The sequence below is a fragment of the Anomalospiza imberbis genome, chromosome 16 (assembly GCF_031753505.1).
Source record: "Anomalospiza imberbis isolate Cuckoo-Finch-1a 21T00152 chromosome 16, ASM3175350v1, whole genome shotgun sequence".
In the NCBI taxonomy this organism is placed as follows: domain Eukaryota; kingdom Metazoa; phylum Chordata; class Aves; order Passeriformes; family Viduidae; genus Anomalospiza; species Anomalospiza imberbis.
In genome coordinates this window covers 8348876-8364409 of record NC_089696.1, presented here as the reverse complement: position 1 = coordinate 8364409, position 15534 = coordinate 8348876, and the positions used below count along the sequence as shown (strand labels likewise).

At 42.1% G+C, this 15534-nt stretch overlaps 1 protein-coding gene across 4 annotated transcripts in view; it reads right to left on the bottom strand.

The window, feature by feature from the left end:
• Nucleotides 1-15534, bottom strand: part of XYLT1 (xylosyltransferase 1) — a 179601-nt gene that overhangs the window by 119662 nt on the left and 44405 nt on the right. The gene's annotated exons all lie outside the window — the stretch shown is intronic.

Genomic DNA, 15534 nt, shown 5'->3' with positions numbered 1-15534 from the left:
GTAACTGTTTTGCACCGGGGTAAAAATTATCCTCTCCTTAAAACTGGATGGGCACTAAACCTAGGGCAGCAAAGATTATTGTCAGAGCTTGTATCAGAGCTTCACACAGGATAGAGCCTCTGCAAGATCCCCAAAGACTTCTCTGCAAGAGATTGTTTTCTGGTGTTTTCCCCAAAACTGGGCAGCAAAGCCATCCCAGAAGAATGGTTATAAACAACTTTACAAAGCAATCTGCACTTCATGGTAACTGCTCTTTATCATTTTCCAATCAACACTAGTTGGCTTCTAATTGATTTTATATTATGTCCCTTACCAGAAGTAAGAATATTGTGTTTACTAGGGCAGCACAAAGAGGGCAGGCCTATTCTTACTGCTGTATTTAATGCTGCTGCTAATCATGGAGATTAGACTGAAACAATTACAACAGCTAATTAAAGAACAATGCGGTTTTTGGCATCTTTTCTCAGACAGCACTACTGGGAATTCCTAACTCAGGCAAAGCAGGGATAATTAAAAATCGAGCTCCGGTTTCCCCTGCACTGGCAGCTGGATCATGCTGATTAAACTGCAAATAAAACACATGAAACCAACACTTTGTAGTGTATCCAATTTCACTTAAAAGGGTCTTTAAACTGAATCATAAACAGAGAAACAGTGCACAACAAATTATTTAGCTGAAGCTAAATAAGTCTTCACTGCAGTTGCTTCACAGCTCACTGTCTCTGGCACAGAGCATGGGACACTCATTAGTGCAGGGCCTGGTGAGCCACTTGAATCATCCATGGCCCTTCCAAAGGCAGAATTGCTTAAAACATCACACTAGAAGCCACTGAGCTCAATCAAACACCACCATAAAAATTTGGAACACCCCTGTGGAAAATGCAGAATTGCACCCATTGACACTCAGGTCTTACTTCGAGTAAGACAGGGCCAGAACCCCTTCCAGTGAGACTCTGGAGGGTGGATGAGGTGCTGAAGAGCAGTTGGTTTATGACAGCTATAAGTTCAAGACAAACTTGCAGAAATATAAGTAGAATTAAGCCTTGTCCAACATTATCTGGTCCTTCTGCTGTAAGACACCATGGACAGAAGAGCAGTCGGAGCATCCCTTTGTCCTGCTCAGATCTCAGCATCACCTGGGCTCAACATGCAGTGACCCAGAGGCAGCTTAACTTTGTTACAATGATAATAAAAATAATAACCTTTACTCTTGGCTAGCATTTGCCTGTATACTTTTGAGTCACACAAGAGCAGTAAGAACACAAACAAACCCTAAGAATAAGACATGAAAGGTAATGCAAAAATACCAAATTACTTGCCTTAAGCTTGTTTGGGTGTTTAAAAATCTGCCTGAAGGTTGTTACTGTGCTCTCTGGACAAGTACTTAGTGCTTTGTTAAATAACAAGGGGATCTTGTTAACAATTTTTAGCTAATGCCAAGAAATTTTGTATTCATGCAGCTCTGTGGAGAAACATCAGTACTAACTCATTTTCAGTGATCCCACTAACTGGGCAAACCTCATATGAATTTGATACTTGTACAGCTCAGCTACACTGAGTGTGTAAACCAGCAAGAGCACCACATTCCTTCAAAAGCACAACTATTTTCAGCTTTATATATTTAGTAAGCATATTTAACAGCAACAAATAATAATAAAAAGCAGGGAGGCTGCACTTGGCACCTGCAATACTTGTACTAAAGCAAAGTGCTTAAGGGACAGAATGCTGATGCCAGCAGATGCAGAGGAAGGCATATAACTAAGGGGAAGTTTTCTAAGACAAGGCCCTTCAAGTTTTTGCTAAGCATTTGAGAGTCTGTCTACAGGACAAAAAATCTGCCACAGAAAAGAATTAGAGACCAAAAGGGGAAATACATTGTTTTCTACCTACCTACCTACATATGGTGCACAGATTACACAGCAGTCCTGCTTTAGCCACATGTCATGGGAACAGTTTGGAAGGCTGGCTCAGAGTTAATTAAGAATGAAATTATGCTAAAGGTCCTTGTGGAAAAAGCCCAGTTAGCACAGTAGTATTTCAGAGAAAACGCTCAGCTGCTCAAGAATCAACCAGCCTGGGCACAGAGGTGTTACAGACACTGGGCTGGCTTTTGTCATGAAAACACCAGTGGGGAGCATCTCCTTTGAGCCCTCCCTTGCCCTCTGCCACCAGAGAACTGGCCTGGCCAGTGCAGCTGGACACTGTCTGCCAGTGGAGCCCGCTGCTGCCCCAGGGTCAGCTCTCTGTGCAGAGCAGACAGGTACACATGTGAACAGTCACAGCCCTGCCTCAGCTTAGTGTATGAATTTGGTGACATTTCAAAGCTCACAGAGGATTTTCAGAACCTAAACTCTGGAGATCTCAGAGATTCTACTGAGGCTTCACTTCTATTTCACCCAGAGTCAGCCTGAACTGACACCTATTATTCTCTTCATTACCTCAGACAGAGTAATCTTTGCATTTCCCTCCATTTCATTAACCTTATTTACTTAAGACAAACTTCAAAAGTAATTTCAGCAGCCTGGACTGCCTAGAAATCAACGGCAGCAAGCAGTAAAGACAGTATCACCTTGCAAACGTTTCTCCTTGCAGAGGGCTGCAAGAAGTGGCTGTTGAACACCAGTAACAGGAGAGAAGAACCAAAAAGCCAAATTAAGAAACTTAGTGGCCTGGCTGGCAACTTGCAGTGTGGTCTTGAAGGTTTCTCCTCCACCTGACCGAAGAGTGACTGATAAGGACTGTGCTGATTCCTTTTTGCCCACTTTCTTCCTTAGATGCACATATGCTTTTTTACAGGGAAACAACATAATCTTTATTTTAAGCTATTTGTTATTTCCTATTACTTTTGTTAGTCTCTGGTTACACATAACAGAAGTTTATACTGGAGAAGCAGTTTTCATATTTTTCTCTGAAATTACAAGTTTGTTCTCAATCCCTGAGATGATATCTCATGCTTAAATGAAATTTTGGCAAAGAAAAGCAAAGCACTTTACAGCTATCCTTCTTCATCTAGTACCATTATGCCTTTATATACCTGTGTAAAAGCAAGCTATGCAAATTTTCCTAAAAATAATGATGCTAGTGTAATTGTTCTTTCTAGGCTATGTTCCAAAACCAATTTTAAACTTGAAAAAAACATGAAAGTGAGATAGCTGGGAAAAAATACTTTGTTTTTTACTTAATAATAAATGCTTGAAAGGATCACAGCATTTTATAAGGTCATATGTAACACCAGTTATGACACCACAGTAATGCATTATTCAGTGCCAGCAAAGAATATAAATCCTTGTAATGTACATGGGTGAAATGTGGTTTAATTCTTATTATCCTTTGGCTTTGACTCAAAGTTCCTGCTGAGCGTTATAATGTTTAGATGATGCAAATTCCCTGAGATGCTTTAATTAAAGCTGCAATGTAAGACTTTGCCTCTGGCTGTTGGTCACAGTACCTGGCACTTCCATTTCCAGAGGTACCACTCACCAGGCTCCACTGCCCAGCCTGAGCTGGGGCCCCCAGTGAAATGGGCATTTCTGGTACTGCTCAGGCTGGGGCAGACTGGTGCTTTGGGCAGACATTCTGTCTTTGCTACTGCACGGCTGAGGTTTGTCAGGAAATATGACAACTAGGAGACTGAGAAAATAAAATTCCTGCTCTAACCTCTCCTTTTTTTAACAAGGAATTTCTCTGGGGGACTACATGGATGTTTAAGACCAGGAGTTTGTAGCATACATGCTACTTCTCAACAGCACACATTGCCACTGTGCTCCAAACACTGGTAAAGAAAAGACTTGTGGAATTTGTATTACCTGGTGACTGCCATAATTCTCTCCTGCTCAGCAGCAGGGCGAGCCCCTGAACCTCCAGGACCGCCCTGGTATGTGCATGCATAACCCAGCACTGGGCTTAAGGAGTCTCTTCTGCTCACCTTTTATGAAATTATCAAAATACATGGTTTTGTTTTGAAGTGAAAAACTACCTCAGATCTCTAAACCCTACAACTGCCAAGAAAAGCTTTTCTTACTCAGCTCTATGGGATTCTCATTCACAGGCAAGGACAGCTGGATGCCTTCAAGCAGTCTGGCAAACACCCAGATTGGAATTTTTAGGAAATTTTTGGAATTTTTGGTATTTTTAGGAATTTCACTCTGTCTTTGCACAGCATTGGCACTCCTGTGATTGTGACCAGCCTAATGGCTCCTTCTCTCCTATTGAATGCTGAAGCAAGCATTTTAAATGCAGTTGTTCACATTTGTTGACTCAAAGTGCACACATCCTGGAAATTCACCGTCTTTCAGCATCGCTGCCAATAAATAATTAAAAAGCCTATTAAGACGGCAAAAGCCAATTCACTGAAATTATAAGCAAATATTTTTGCATCAGGGCCCAGACTTGGGGAAACACTTAAACAGCACCTTCAATCCAAAGCAAGTGAGCATTCACATTGATGCAAGTGCCTGACTTGCAAGTCTTGTGTTTTACTGAGTAAGAGCTATTACTCAGCTCTGTAAATTACTTTCTCTTGTGGAAACATACAGTTATTCAAGAATTCAAAATATCTAGCAAAAACAACAGTTTCATAAGTAGAAATACAAGTCTGATTTCAGCCTAAGTCCTATAATTTTGCATCTGGATAGAAAAAGCAAATAGTACTGACAAAATTTAGCCTCCACTGTATTTTTTCAGACATCAAAATACTTAAGTTATTCAGATACACCCAATATCACAAAGGCAGACAATAATGGAAATAAGGACATCAAGAAAGTGTTCTACTTCAAGCAGCATATTTGCAAATATTACTGGAACAAAATTAACTGCCACAGAGGGAACACAGACATTAGGCACAAGGAATATCAGTTTGAAAAACATTCAGAAAATGGGACACATCAAACTAAAAGTTAAATTCTAATTAAGAACATGAAACCTAGGAGGAAAAGCATATGCTGTCAGAACCACAGCAGTTACATCAGTGAGGTGACAAGGGAGGAAAATCTGAAGAGGAACAGGGTTACTTAGAGAAAGAAAAAACCTTCTTTTGGGAACAGAGCATCTCTGCCAGACAGCACATGTGTCTGGCAGTACACCTTGGCAGACAGGCAAACCCTGCTGACCCTCTACAGTTTGAATTTCCCAGGATAACCTTCCCCAGCTTTCTAATTCTGCTTTTTCATGACCAGCTGAGATGATGGGAGCGAGGGGCAGGAGAGGGTTTGATGATCCCAATGAAAATTAAAACTACCAGCTGGGACACCACTGGTCTTTGACTGATTGCAATGCCCACTCTCCCACTCAACAAATAGATAAATGCCATTTTCTGAATTATGCCAATATTTGGATTGGTGTTGGATGGAGCACACAGGCTCAGACAGCTGTTTCAGGAGCATTTGCAAGGAAATCATGCTTTTGAAAATAGACAACCTATTCCTGGAGTTGAACGGATTAGCTCAAGATGTAGGACTGTCTACTGTGGAAAGTCATTTAAGCTAAAAGAGAGCAAGAATTCACCTTGGACCAACAATTTTTGATTAACTTCCTTTGCTGGCAAGCTTAGTATAAACTAGGCACTATGCCAAAGCCTCCCAACCCACTCTGGAGCAGATGCAATTTGAAATGATGCTCTCATCTTTTAACAGCATGGACTTCAGGGTGAATTTTCAGGTAATGGTCAGAAGTGGCACAGACCTATGGATCAGTCATTATACTTTGTGTAACAATAAATCAAAACAGGTCTTTACTAACTTCCTTTACTGCACAGTAAAGGAACAGCTCCCAGACTGGTGTGTGCATCATGGTGTGTGGCCTGCAAGGAAAAACTGTTACCTCTAAGCTGGAACCACAATTCACCAAATTCATCAATGTTTAGTACAAACTGGAACAGTGGGAAATTCATATTAAATATATTTTAAAATATAGAACTTACCCAGACACAATACCTAAATGTCTTTAACATGAATGAGATCTGCACACCCCCGGATTCACAGGCACCACACCAGCTCCACCAACTCTGCAGAAGCAGCTTGGTGTTTTGCTGTGACTTCTGTGGCATCCTCCAGGCAATGGACACGACCTGGCTTTCCACTCTCTGGCACCACAAGAAACAGATAAATGCCAGAAACCTGTTTGTCATGGAGATGAAGCCAGTCACGTCATCAAATCTGCAGGCTACTCACACACATTGCCTGTACACAGCCCCTCGTGGTCACTACTGCTGAGTATGAACCCCGACAAGAATTTCATTTGAGTTTTAGCTTCCCTGAAGCTTTTGGGCTTTCCAAGTCCATCAGTATGCCTCAGGCCAGCTGGAGCCATGCTGGGATTTGCAGCCTTCCCGCGGGAAAGCCAGAGAAGCTCTGCCCAGCAAACATGCACCCACTGAAACCACAGAGACCTCGCCAGCTGCAACTGGGGCAGCTCCTCCTGCACAGCACAACCTGCATCTGTCAGGGACCTTTCAAATAAAAATGCTGAACTAAATAATTTCCTTATGAATGGCCAAGTTTTACGTGTGCTAAATCTCCCACACAAACACCAATTCACTAACAGGAGCAGTGCTGGCACATCATCAGCACTTTCTGTGCCAGGCTACCCAGCTGCCACAGGACCAGCAGAGCCAGAAAGGGGTGACACAAGAAATCTGGAGCAGGGACCTGTGCATGCTCAAACTTAGGCTCCACGTCAGAATTTAAAGACAAGATAAAAAACATCAACAGTTTTCTGTGTGTCAGTTTTGAAGGGCTGGGCTATAAAGAACACGAAGCTTTTCAACAGGAGAAAAAAAATGAATGTGAAGATTAAGTCCGTTTGATGCCTAAAATAAAAACATAATGACCCTCATTTACACAACATTTCTTGATTTCATAGGCAAAGGAACAGCCAGCACACCTTGAAAAAATGTTCACAAAAGGCTGACTTGGTGCCTCATTTGTTATTTAAACTGTCTTTTGCTTTTTTGCCCTTAAAAAAAAACAACAAACCAGCTATTAGCCAAGGCTAACTTTTTGACCTCTGTAAGACACTATGTTCAGCTAGCAAGTACGGTGATAACAGTGCCAACACAAGTTCAAAGCTGAGCTGCCAGAAAGGTGCTCTGTAAGCAGGGATCAAACATCGCTTGTTTCCTGCTTACTAAGAAACCAAACACTATTGAAGACCACAACCAAATTAGCATCGAGATAATTTGTAAATAATTAACTTAGTGTCATTTTATACACTAAGTGCCTGCTCTTCTAATATCATGATTTAATTATCAGCATTTTTAAAAAATATTTTTTTTGCTGTATGTAAACGAAAACATTAGAAGACAGTCAAAAGCAATTAGAAATGTAGGCAACATTTACTACATAGGATAAAACACAATTAAATGCTAAAAGACAGAGGAACAAAGAAATAATAATAATTCTTTCTGGTTCCTGTGGAGTCATGGAATAGCACGCATAATAAATTGTATTACGCATAAGCAGCAAGACGAAAACAATTTCAGGTTTACAATTGTTTTACAGCTGACTCTCTAAGTAGAGCAAGGAGCTCATCAAACCTGCTTGTAGCAAAACCTTTCTCGGAAGCTCCACTTCAAGCTTGGCCTTACAAATCATTAACCCATTACCAAGGGGCAGGGAACTGACCAGTCCTTCAAGGCACAGAGCGGCTTGCACTCTCCAAAGTCTCAGTGCCCACTTTTGGGGCACAGGGCAGCGTGGCCAGGCCACCCTGGGCTGCAGTCACAGAGGGGTTGTGCCACCCCAGCCTAAGGAGAGGGCTCCTCTGGGGCTCCCACTTCTCAGGCAAGAGCTCTCCACCAGAGAAAACTCCACTCCTTTCACAGACAGAAGAAATCCTGGCAGGGTGGTACGTTTGGTTTTGTTTTGCTTGGAGGATATAAGCAATGCTTTGGGGTGATGGGCTGTGAATGCCAAACACCGGAGAGGCACACTCTGGCTCTGCCCCAGGGCTGTGCTGCTGTGAGAGGCACCACTCTCACAACCTCGCTATTTTTGCTGCATGACAGATTTTGCTAATCCTGTTCTGAGCCTGACAGCTCTCTACACACACACAATGCACTGAGCTCAGGCAGTAATGCAGGTTCTGGCTGGAGCTTTGAAAGGCAAGCCTCAAATTCAGATGCTCTGCCAATTACTGGACACACTTCCAAGAGCTCATACAGCCTTATCTAATGCATGGCTTGCTGGAAATTCAACTGATAGAGGAGTGCAAGGCTGCCTGTGTGACTGGATGGGATGGGTCACAGCCAGGGCTGTCCCTGTCATCACAACTGGGATGCCACAAAAAGGTGTTGAAGAGGAGGGGGAGTTGCTGGTACATGTGGGACATGCCATTTCCACTGCAAAAGTCACCTGTTTGGCCTGGGCCAGCACAAGAATTCCAGTCATGGAAAGGAACCACACATTTCCCACCAGTACTAACAAGGGGCCACACCAGCAAGTCACAATTTTGGTTTCTTTTTCCTGAAGAGGAAATACAGGGATTATTTCAAATAACTCAAGATTATTAGCTTCCTTCCTTAATTTCCCATGGAAACATGTTTTCAGACAAATTTTATCACTTCCACAAATGTCCATCTAGCAGTTTTGGGAGTGACAACTGACAGATTGCCCACTGCCTCAGCATCATCATAACTCTGGCAAAAAACTGTGCCTTGTTGTAAGGCAAGACAATCAAACATTTGTGTCTTTTAAATCTTGCTTTGGCTTCAGCACTGCAGCCCATCCAGTTGCAGTCATTTTCCCAATCAGAAGCCAGAACACAGGAACAGGTAACACAGAGCTCTGTGGGATTTACCAGCTACAGATTGACTTTTACTGGGCCTACAGCCCAGTTAATTCCCCACCAAGGGATACTGGGGAGCTCTGCAGTGAGCCAGACTCCAGGGACTGCACAGCTACATCAACAGGGCTGTAAAACAAGGCAGTCAGAGGAGGAGGAAGGTGAATGAGAAAAATGTCCATGTGATCTGTGCAGCAGCCCAGGCAGGTGAGCAAAAGAATCTTCCACAAGAACCTTCCCTGTGCACTGGGAACAAGAACTCTAGGAGTGGGTTCTCCTTGTGCTGGGGGCTGCAGGACTCAAGGGAGGGGCAATTACAGAAACAGACAAGTCTCAGTGTGTTACATGAAGTGGGCATAGCCACTTCAAAGCTGCCCTGGCTACAAAATTATTGTAACTAGATCTGGAAAGTGCTGCATGTAAAACACAGCTGTGCATGTCTATATTTATCCAATTATTATCTGATTGTTTGTAAGAAATTCTTGGTGCAATGTTATTTTCTGTGCTGTGCTTCTCCATCCCAATAATGGAATTAACACTTTAAATCACTTTGCTATGCAAAAGCTATTTATGCCACTGGGGTCTATTCCCAGCATAACCTGAGGAAAATTGCAGAAGTGTGTGTGGGGGAAAAAAGCAGCATCACAAAAGCCTTTTCAGTTGTGTTCAGCTGTAGCTATTACAGAAAATGAAATAAAACGCAGACCCCTCGTTTCAGTATCATTTCAAACCAACCCCAAAGCAAAATTCATCTCAGATAGTTTTCAAGAAATTCTGTGCAGAAAACACCCACAGAGGGTAACGTGAACCAGGTCACCTGCACACAGCTTTTTGTCCTGCCTGCTGCACAAGCTTCACCCTGGCAAGTCAACTCACATTTTCCTCACTGCTCACTGGGTGCTTGTGATTAAGCATGCTCTCCAGTGTTAGCCTGGGAGGGGAGGAATGGGACCCACCCAGCACACGATTGGAAAGTAACAGGTGAGTTCCTCCTGTTTTGATGTTCTGGCAGCAAGTGACACACAGGAAAAAGTAAGCAGCGCTGAAATCTTTTACAGCCCTCACTTCAACATCACAACTGTCACAAATACATATTGTATCAGTGAGATATGAAGTATTTCTTTATTCCTAGATATATTTATCAGAACAACTTCTACATCTAGTTCACTTAAAGAAATGAAACAGATACCCAAGCGTTCAATTAGTCTCCAAATATATTTGTTAGTAGAACTGTCTATTTGTTATGAGCAAAGATGTGCCTTAGAGCCTTATTTAAGCAATTAGCCAGACCTCATGCTATCAAATATTAATATTTTGTGTTTTATCTCCACAATCATTACTCTGAAAAAAATCAAGATTTTTCCTGTTCTGTGATGTCATTTGAAGTACAGAGTGTAACAACATAGAATAGCTTTACAGTACAGCAGAAACAGAATCAGAATGACACATTTGGTTCTGAGAGCAATTGATTATAATTAACTTAATATAGATACTTCATAATTTGTATATCTTCCCTTTTGCCAATTTGCCTTATAAATAAAAACAGACAAGCACAGAACTCAATTTTCTTTCCTTCACCAAACTTTGCTATTGCTGCTAAGCATTTTGAATGCAGTTCAAATTAAAAGGGTACTGCTGGGAAATACCACAATTTCCCTAATTTTTAAAAATCATAGTTTGGGAGCATAAGGCTTTGGTAGGTGCACTGTTAAAAATATTCATAATTAAAGACAACTGCATAAGAACATCCCATGTTCCTGAAGCTTCACCATGCTTGAATAGGCTTAGGGCAATTAAAACTTGCCCATTTATAGAAAAGACAAGTATGTTTTAAAAAATAAGCATAAAGAAGGGACAGAAAAGCCACTGGACAGCTCAGGAATACTTCTGGGAACAAAAAGAAACCCAACCCAGAGCTGACATGCAGAGAATACAAGCTGTAGTTCAGGCTTAATGAAATGAGAGCAAGGATGCTTAGCAAGCTGTGGCTGCAGCGTTCAGGTAAGAGTAGAAAATACCCTCCTGTCCATCACAGAAGTTCCCTTCTGTATGTGCTGGCTCTGGGAAGTTTGCCCAGGCTGCAGCTTTCACAGAGGAGATTTCATTCTCAGCCCTGTCCATGGGACAGCTTTTACAAGCACCAAACAGACAGGAAACATGCTGAAAATATCAAACACCCTGCAAAGAACAAGAGAAAGGAATTACATTATTACAAGCACCCAGGTCACTGTGAGCTGACAGGTGCTTTTTTTTCTTACATAATTTAGAAAGCTTTATGTAAGCTTTTTTTTTTTTTTTAAACTTGATTTTTAAAAGAGGTTTCATATAAAATTCAAGCTTCCCAGCATTGGAAGAAGGTTTCCAACACACACTGTGTAGCCTTTTCATGCAACAGACTATTGCAAAGAACTCCAGTGGCCTTCAATGCCAGACTTCTCAGTTTGTTCATAGTGTGCAAGTTCAAAGCCATTAAGTGCTTCCTTTCTATGTCCATGGCTGAATCCCATACAAGGCTTGTAGGTAACAAAAGTTACACAGTGTGCATAGAAGTTGAAACCTCCCAAAATACTGCACGAGATTGCACCTCAGTATCTTCAATGCAAATAATACCCAGTTAATGCTGCAGGCAGTTTTCTACCCATATCCAAAAGGGACCATTCAGCAGATAGATTTGAAGATGCATTCCCCTTGTAATACCCAAACTCTTTCCTGTGTGATTTAACAATGGGGATATTTCTAGTCACTGTGTTTCTGGGCTTATCTTTGCTAAAATCAGTGTATCTGATTATTAGAGAACAGCAGCTCAGCAATTTGATTGCAGTGGGGACTGCTTTATGAAGATTTCAGAAGGAAGTTCATGAATTCTACCTGTATTTCCATGCCCCTCAGCAGGAAGGAAAACACACTGTTTCCTCTTCATTTTGACAGCTGAGTGCAAAATCCTCAATTACTGTGTGCACAGTCACCACGAGAAATTGCAGAATTTTCCCCAGTGGCCACATCCCCTTAGACAGGTCAGCTCTTTACTTGCCTTGGCACATCATGGATCCCTCCTAACTCCCCAAACTAATGCTTCAGAATAAAAATATTTATCTGCATTCTGAAAAGCAATTATCCTGGAAGTTTCCTTTTATCTTCACAACAGGATTTTACTTAAGACTCCATGCTTGTGGTGTTACCAATCACAATTATCTTGTCACAAAAACTACAAGACTTTCTTTTTCTACAGGCTCCAAACTTCCTGGATTCATGGGGTTTTTTTCACTAATATTTACTAAAGCTGAAAAAATCCCCAGGTTTCTAACACACGAGGCAACAATAAAACTCAAAGAAATTCCAAGAGACAAAAAACCCAACCACTTCCCACCCAGCCACGAGGGCGCACATCTGCCTGCTGCTGGCTTAGCCCAGCACCCCTCAGAGAGCAGCTCTCGGCAGGCACTGAGCACAGCCCGGCTGAGGCCAACACAGGGCAAGGTTCACCTCACACAGGTGAGGGCAGAGGTAAAAGCTGCCACAGCTGCACTGATTACTCAGTCCCTCTGTTGCACAGAGCCCCTTTCCCTCTGCCAGGTACAATATTCCATGCTCCTGTACCAGCCAAGCCTTGGAGGGCTCCACAGCATCCCATCACACACAGCTTTGGAAGGACAGCAACAACCACCTCTGTAACCCAAAGACAATAAACTCCATCGCTCCAAGGGAATGGAAAACCAGGCCAAAATTTATCTGTGGGCTAACTGCTGCTAAAGCTGTCCCACTTGGCTCCTGCTATTTCTGTGAAATGGAGGACGGGAAGTGCAAAATGGAAACAGCCACAATCTCATTAATGGAGATAACTTCTGACATCATGAGAAAAGGAGTCGCAAACAGTCACAGCTGCTTCAGATGTAATGTACAAACATCTAAGCTGCTGAAAACAGCTTTCATTCTCTTTTTGTTTGCTTCATCCCAGAGTTTGCTCAGTTTCTCTTTGTGTGATAGTGCAGGCAAACACGCCTGAGCCCTCCTAAAGAATCCTGATGTGACCTTATCAAACACCTCAGGGCTATCTGGATTTGGCATTAGCCCACAGTGAGATTTAGAGATAGAAAATGGGAGGCTTGTTTTTAAAATGTTTTTTTTTTTTTCTAATTAAGACCAAGTTTCTGGGTTTTACCCTAGATGAGAATCATCTGCAACACACTGCAAATAAATTTGCCACTCCCTTGAACATAAGTCATTAAGTAGTTGTTAATCTGTTGCACCAAACTTATAAATTACATGATTCATGCTTTTTATACACAATTTAACATGAGAAAAACTAAAGAATAGTTGTTTGTGAGCTATATAATCACACTTGGGGGAAAGAAAATCAAACGAGGAATAATAGAAACTTATCTGACTGTCATCAAGTAGTGACACACTGTCCCAGCACAGGTAGGTATAAATGAATCACACTTATCCCCACTATACTATTTGATTAGCACAAGTAGTGTGATTTGGCAGGTCCAGTTTGAACAAACTGCTTTGATAAGCCTCTAAAAGAGAAAACGTGAGGGAATTGTGTGTCTTTTCCTTGGAAAAATATCAGGGAGAACACTTGCTTAGCTCTCAAGTCAATACTTTCCTCTCTTCATTTGCACACAAACCAAAGTATATCTTTATATGGGAGTTCAAAGAGATCTGCTGAAGCTGAGCACGCTGGAAGAGTACCCACTCTCTCTTCAGAAGGCCATTTGCAGCCATACCTGTAAAATTTTCAACAGCTGATTGAAAGACCAGGGAAAGGAGGGGAAATTATATGAAAAATTCATGAGAAAGCCTCCAGAACACAGCATGGGTTTGAAATGTCAACATTCAAAATACCAACCAAACCAAGGCGAGACAGGAAACCAGAAGGCAGTGGAGAAAAACTCTCAAATGAGCAGATTCATGCCAAGATTGTGCAGGAAACCACCCAGCAGAGAAGCTGCTCACCAGTCTACTCAAATGAACAAAGTGCAATGCTCTGCTCCCATCTGCCCCCAAAGAAAAAGAGGAGAATAAAGCATGTAGGAAACTTCTGCAAATTTGAAGATTCTTTACTAACCATCGGAGCTGACATCTCAATCAAGTCTGTAAAACATTAAAGCTGCTGATGTTATTCTTCTCAAAGTGCTTTTTCACAGCAGAGAAAACAGAGACACTTGCAGCCAAGACTGCTAATTTCTTAGGATGTAAACCATCAGCTTCCACTGTTAATCTGAATCTGTTTACTTCAGGTAAAGAGAAATACTTCCCTAGAAACCAAAGTCACACCCTGACCCTCAGCTGAGAAGGTCCTGCAGATGTACTTCTGCCTCTCACAGAGAGACAGTCTGTTCCCTCCCCACTCCAGAACACCTTCTGCTCCCAGCTCCTCCATGTGAGCAGCCCCCAGTCTATAACACTTCGGGACACAAGTGCATTGCTTATAAGAAGTTTTGACTCTCCTCATCTAATTCAACATCAGAAGAAATCAGCTTTCTACAGAAAATTGATTCAGAAGCAGACGTGGCTTTCAGTTATGCTGACAGAAATACCAATACATAAGAGGACACACTTAATTTCTACCTTTATTATTCATTAAATAATGCATCTGTGCTTTCCCTGACCAAAACAATATTAAGGTCCCTTGAAAATACAGAAACTTTGGGACTGGCAGTCTTGCTGGGAGTCTTAGCAAGGAACTAATGGGCCAGAAGAGGGAATGCCATGCAGGTCAGAGAGGATGCAGGCTGGCAGGGCAGGGTAAGGCAGGTCTATTGGGGCTGAAGGCACTCCCTCAGCCATAATTCACAGCAGCTGGAGCATTCCACCAGCTGGAGCTGATGATCTTGTCACTTCCTTCTCCACCAAATGAAAAGTTCTCTTGCTCATATTCACATGTGCATTCTCCCCTAGCACCTTCCCTAACACAAACTCATGTTCTTACACTATTTCAAGTCAGTAATAATGCAAGTCTTCATTATTACTGTATATTTCTAGTTCAACAGCATGCACAGATCAGTGCTTTATTACATACACTGTGTTTTGATACCACTTTCTAATGCCACTGTGTTTAACAAACACTGTGTGATCCTTCCTTGCCAGTTTTGACTCACAAGGACTTGGCTCTGAAGTGAGGTCCATAAAATAGATGTAATAGGCTTGTTGAAACAAGTAACAAAACAGTCAAAAGCCTTCTCCAGAGAAAGGCCAGCAGAAGACAAAGGTAGAAATATTTATGCAGTCACTCAGGGGCATTGGAAATGTGTTCTGAATAAACACTTATGTTCAGTATGCAAGTTCCATAGCCTTTGCTGTCTCCTGAAGATCAGCAAGAATGGAAATCAATGATGCTGCCTTGTTAGAAAACACAAATCAAAGCATCAGCGACTTTGTAAAATCCCTTCTGTCACTTTGACCTTCTGGTGCCAGGCAGCTCCACAGATTCATTACCTTTCATTGTAATGTCTAAAGAAAAAATCAGCAGCACAAGTGTTTGAGAGTAACACCAGCAGCAGGAATTGGTAAAAGGCTGGGAAGCAGAATACACAAAAAGAAATGAGAACACCATGAAAGGATGCTCACTCTGCCTTGAGGACTGTGTCCTCTCTTCCAACACATACAAGTCAATTCTGCTGCTGTCCAGCTTACACCAGGTCCTTCCTCCCCATCGGCACCTGCTGCTTCCTGTCAGGAAGCTGCTTCTCTCCTTGCCCAGCCAGTCATGTCAGCAGCTACTGCTACACCTGCACCCTCTCCAGGGACACC